The following is a 6278-nucleotide window of genomic DNA, read 5'->3' as shown; positions in this document are numbered from 1 at the left end:
ACAGAGGATGAAAAAAAGGAGGGAGAAGGAGCAGGGAAAAAGCACAGAAAGAAAGAAGAAGAGCAGGAGAGAGAGAAAGGGTGAGAGGAAGAGGGAACAGGACAGAAGAATAGAGATGAGGAGAGCAATATAGGAAGAAAAAAAAGTCACAGCAGCATGGGAAAGAGAGGGGGCCAGGAGAGAGACAGGGAGGGGCCAGCACGCACAAGAGGGGAGCCAGGGCCCCGAGGGCCTCGGACTCACCGCAGACCTCGCTCTCGGTGCTGGCAGGAGTATTTCACAGGTCAGACGCTCGTTTCTCCTTCTCTCCTCCCTTCCTGCTCTGTAACTCCTGTCACTTGGCTGTCCTCCACCTAAGAGAATACACGGGTATCTTACAGCTGCTATGAAACGAGACTTCTTAGACATGTAGCCACGGCCCTACTGTGCTTTGGGTTACGCATGCAGACCCTGCGGTGCCTGCTGGCTGTCTGGCCTGCTGCAGACTACGAGGAGGGATCGTTCCTCACCTGGAGAGGCAGGCTCTCTCCTGCAGCGGAAGGCAGCTGTGGGCCAGATGGCCTTTGATTTCTTCTTCTTCTCCTTCTTCTGTACTGTCGTCCAGCCTTTGCAGCTTCGGCCGCAGCACCTCCTGCCCACAGCCGGTAAGCGCTCCGCCTGTGCCCTTCTGCAGCCACGCCACGAGGACAGCAAGCTGGGCAGAGACAACCTACACAAGCCTGAGGTGGGTGCAGTCAACGGCATCCCCAGGGGGAGGAACGGACGCCCACATCCTCACCGTGGCCTCTGTGGAAGAGGAAGCAGCGACCGTTATTCCCATAGTTCCCCCCTGGCCAAAGCCTCTCCTTCTGCAGGGGCTGCTGGAGACACCGCTCTGTCCCTGCACCGCTGCCAATGGTGCCCGCTTTCAGGGAGTACCCAGCGCACACGAGGGCTCAGGGGTGTCCCTTCAGGGGAGGGGCTGGAGCTGGGGGCAGCTGCGCAGGGCGAGCGGGGACAGCAGAGGCCCGGGGCCGGGGGGGGGCTCTGGCGAGTTGGGAGGCGCCCGGCATCTGCGCCTGGTCAGTGTCCCACCTCCTCCCCTTCTGTCACCCCTTCTGGGTGATTTGAAGCTTCCTGTCCGGCCACCCCGGGGCAGCCTGAGGGCAGGAGAGAGCCCTGCGCCCACCGCAGGGGCTCACTCACCGCACTGGGGGTCCTGGCCCCCACCCGCCACCAGGAACTGTGCCCAGTAAGTCGCCGTGCTGCTTCGGCCCCGAGGCAGCGGCGCTGCGCTGCCGCATTTTGCACGCCGAGCACCCGCTGACACTGCGCACATGGGGCGGCAACGGCGCTTCCGTCCCGGGAAGCAGCAAGGAGCGCGCAGGCGCCCCAGAACGGCATCGCTGTTACCGGCGGACGTCAGCGTGGGTCACATCGACGACACCGCGCATGCGCGGCTGCCGAACTGCAGTACCGAAATTCAGTCGCCGGGCGGCAGCACCGAGGGCGGCGACGCCTGCCCGCGCGCATGCGCAGTTTCGCAGCTGCAGTACCGCACTGTAGTCGCCGGCAGCGGCACCCAGCGCGGCGAGGAGCATCAATGCGCATGCGCGGCTGCCGAGCTGCACTACCTAATTTTGGTCACAGGGCGGCAGCACTGAGGGCGGCGAGGAGGCACGCCACCACGCATGCCCGGGAACCCGCGTCGCAAAAACTACATCTCCCGGCATGCACTAGCAAGCACAGCATGACCGCCCGGAAGACCACGCTTCCCGGCATGGCGGGGAACGAACATGGCCGAGAGCAAACCCCGTGCCTCAGGACTACGGCTCCCGCCATGCCGCGAGACGCAGCCTGTCCTGCTGGCTCACCCTGCGCGGACACCCTCTTCCACCCCCCCATCCCCCATCCCCGCCGCGACGCGAGCGCTCACCCGCCCTCTGCAGCGTAGTTCCGGGTGGACCCCTCCGCCGGCTCGCACACCCGTCTGCTCCGTGCCTCCGACGCGGACCCCGCCGCCCTGCCTCAGGTCGATCGGGCGGCCCCGCTCACCTTCTTTCTCGCTGCAGCCGCAGCCCGGCCATGCCGGGCGACCGCTCCACCCTTGGCTCCCCCCGGCCCGTCCACGGCCACCGGGAGTAGGGCAGCAGCAGCACCAGCCCCTCCCCCGGCAGCCACCCCTGTGCAGGGAGCGTCCGTCCCCACCGGCCTCACCGCCCGCACCTGGGGCTCCTCCAGCCCCGGCCCACAGCTGGAGCCCAGCTGGAACAGGGGGGCAGCGCCCGACCCCCACCCCAGGGCATCCCCTCCTGCCCCGAGCTCCGGCACAGCCCCTCACCCGGGGCAAAGCGAGGGCGAACGCAGCCGCGAGGGCAAAGGAGGCGGCGCATGACAAGGCCCGGGAGCGGGGCTGCCCCGGGGGGCTCGGGGCCTGCCCTGGGGACACCCCGCCAGTCCTTCCCGGAGCCGCGCTCCTCGGCGCGGCAGGGAACAGGCGGGCGGGCGGCTCCCGGAGCCATGGGCTGCTGGGCAGGGGGAGGCCGCCGAAAACGAGGTGTGAGGCACGGGACGCTACAAGAGAGGAGACCGGGGGCAGGGAGTCAGACCAGGAGAGAGGGAGAGACAAAAAAGTGGCAACCGAGCCGAAAGGAGGAATGAAACAATGGGGAGCCAGGACAGTGAAACACGGAGGTAAGGGGCGGGGAACACCGCCAAAACAACCCCCATATCTGCACCGTACAGGGAGCTGGGGAAAAAAGAGAGCTGGAGAGCAACAAGAAGAGCAATGAGCATGGAAAGAAGGGGGTGGATGGGTGGTGGGAGTCCAAAATAGGGTCATCAGGGATCCAGAGACAGCGAGATGGAGAACGGACAAAAGCGACAGGTGCTGCAGGGGGGAGAGGGAGGAATGAATGAGCAGGGACAGCCAGCCAGCCAGCGACGGAGAAAGGCAAGAGACCACACAGGCGACAGTGCGGAGAGGGAGGAATTAAAAGCAAGGGACAGATTGCTGGGAAAGCAGAGGCAGAGAATGGAACAGAATCAGAGCGTGCTACAGGGCCAAGAAGGAAGAAACAGGGACAGGGAGCCAGGGAAAGAAAAAGTACTGAGGAGCTACAAGACAGACAGGGAGAGATGAAAAAACAGGGTTCCGGAGCCCGGCAGAGAGAGAGCTGGTGAAAGAAAACGATAGCAGTAGGCTACAGGGAGGAGAGGAAGGAATGAAAAGATAGGGACGGGAAGCCAGACGCAGAGAGAACCATGCCTCTGTGCTCGGAATGAGAGGCCTGTCTGGAAATAGAAAGTGTAGATACTAAATTTAATAAAGTAACAGACTTGACCAAGTGTAGCACAAAATGTAAGATACACTACCCTGCTCCGTCAATGACTGTGGCCTAGCATCTAATGGCAGGCTTGGTTTCTGCTTCCCAAGGAGAGTAGCACAAAACCATAATTTTCCGATTATACAAATATTTTACCAGACTATGCAAAGAAAGTAACAACAATTGCCTTACAGATCTACGTGAATGCATAACAGTAGCAGAAAATTGCTAGAGCACAAAACACTCAGCCTTCAAAGTCCACAGAAAGACATTAGGTCTTGTAAATCATCGGTTCTAAGGACCCTGCTGCTACCACATCACCGCAACATGTGACTCACAGCGTATTTCTTTCTTTCTAGGTTTGAGGAATTCCTTCATTTTGGGGGTTTATTTGTTGGGGGGTTGTGAAGAAGGAAGCTCCTTAGCTGTGTTTTTCTTAAATCTGGCATATTAACTATTATGGCATGCTGTAATGATCACAGATTTGATATGTTTTCCTGGAAACAAAGTTGAATGCAGAAACAAACTCAAAGACCCAAGCACAGAAAATGAGCTAGGATCCTGGCGTACAAGCTGGTGTAGACAAAAATCTTACAGAAGATTAACTGAAAAGTCCTCATTCTGCAAATGCTTATACACTTATCAACCCATTATTTGAGTCCACTAGCTTCGTATACAGTAAAGCCTGTGAGGGTAAACATTGTGGTCTGCTTGGTAGATTCATCTGTGACTCCACTCATTGCATACTTAATATTTTCCCCTTCTGTCAAAAGGAATCGTTTTACCAAATGAAGTTAACGTTGTTCATGATCGCTTTTATGGGAAACTGGCAAAAAAAGAGTTTTCCTTAGGGTGAAAGAGCGAAAATGTTGTGTTGCCAAAAGAACAAATTCAGGATTCAAATGCAAGTCCGCTCGCCCTAAGAAGTTAACACTTCCTCTCCTATAACAATTCCCCACACAGAGCTCTAGAGAATGAGGACCTTATTTTGCTAGTTCTTGGATTTTGCCCACAGTCTGGACCAAACAAAATCTCTCCTCAAGGTTAACTCACTGAGCGACGTCATTCCACAGCTGACAAGACACTAGGTGTTTGAGGAGGTTGGGGGTGATTAGGAGTTTGGTTTTGGTTTGAAATTTTTTTACTCCCCAATTGCAGTTACAAATTCAGAAAAAAAAAAGAAATATAGGAACACACTCACATAAAACTTTCCTCGCGTTTGGTTCCTTCCACAGTATTCGTCATGCATTCAAAATCAAGGTGCATTGCTGTACAAAGCAATGTATCACTTCTCTACGTTATTCACAGGCAGCACAGAAGTTAAAATTCAACGCAAGAGTTCTGCAAGGACACAAAAGGGAAAAAACAGATGCCGTCTAGTTTCCTGCCCACTGAGAAATCGGAAAGCAGATTAAAAAAGGCAAGACGTACAAAAAAAGATCCCTGGCATTAAGGACTCCATTGTCTTGGTTAATATTGGTAACTATTGCTTGGATTTCTTTGTAAAAAGAAACACAAAGGGATTAGACTATAATCAATGAGAATTAAGCCAGCACAGCAAAAACCCAAACAAACCCAACACATAAACAACATAAACTCCTCAAAAACACCTTCCAAACATTTCTTTAGAATAAAAACAGGGAACATGCAGCTACTGGAAACTTCAATATTTATGTCTTTCTGTGACTCTCCACACCTACATTTGGGGAGAAGACTATAAAACAAGTTCACAGTGCATGAGGTCTTTTAAACTAAAAAAGGGATTAAACTTATGAAAAGTATTTTACTTCTAGAGCTTCACTTGTTCTCTTTGCATTATCATAGGACCCACAGAAGCAAGCTGTCGTGGTTTAGCCCCAGCCGGCAACTAAGCACCACGCAGCCGCTCGCTCACTCCCCCTCCCGCAGTGGGACGGGTGAGAGAATTGGGAAAAAAACTCGTGGGCTGAGATAAACACGGTTTAATAGGACAGAAAGAAAGAAGGGAACAACAATGGTAATACCAACAAAGGAATGTACAAGAACAAGTGATGCCCAATACAGCAATTGCTCACCACCCAGTGATCGACAGCCCGTCCCCGAGCAGCGATTTCCGCCCCCCGGCCAAGTCCAGTTTATGTACTGGGCATGACGTCGTATGGTAGTGAATATCTCTTTGCCCAGTCTGGGTCAACTGTCCCGGCTGTGTCCCCTCCCAGCTCCCCGTGCACCCCCAGCCTGCTCGCTGGCAGCCCAGCACGAGAAGCTGGACTGTCCTTGACTGCTCAGCAACAACCCAAAACATCAGCACATTATCAACAGTTTCTCATCCCAAATCCAAAACACAGTCTCACACTAACTTCCATGAAGAAAACCAGCTCTATCCTGGCTGAAACCAGGACAGTATCCACCCCTTATTCCATACCATTTACGTCATGCCCAGGTCCTATACTTTTCAATACATTCCAATTATTCATTATTATATACACACAGATATCACTTTCTTAGTCCATGGGCCATCACTTTAAAATGTCTGTGGAGTTCAGTCAGTCCACGACTCCGGACTTCATCCATCATAGCAGTCTCTCAGGGCAGGGGAGATGGTATGTGGTGTTGGATTGTCATCTGGCATGGTCCATGTCCATGATCTGCAGGTCAAAGATGTCGGTCTCGAGGGATTTGTTGGGCACAAGCTGCTGAAGCCAGTTCTGGTCCCATCACTGCTGCATGTTGCTTGGTTTCAGTGAAGCTCATTCTTCATCAATCTGGGTGATTCTTACTATAATACCATTGATATGGTAGATAGCAGTAGTAGTAATGTCATACTGAACAATTAACATAATACAATTCAAATCATTGACTGTTTTCACCCAAAATCAAGTCTCCTTGAGGTACACATCGGACTTCCCCATCCTTCCGCATTACCCACCAAGTGCACCCAGGTCCCTGGGCAAAGGCAATCCCACGAACGGGTTTGCCTTTGCCTAAGGCAGG

Source organism: Phaethon aethereus, assembly GCF_964289735.1.
Source record: "Phaethon aethereus genome assembly, contig: HAP1_SCAFFOLD_109, whole genome shotgun sequence".
NCBI lineage: Eukaryota > Metazoa > Chordata > Aves > Phaethontiformes > Phaethontidae > Phaethon > Phaethon aethereus.
This window is presented reverse-complemented; position numbering follows the sequence as displayed.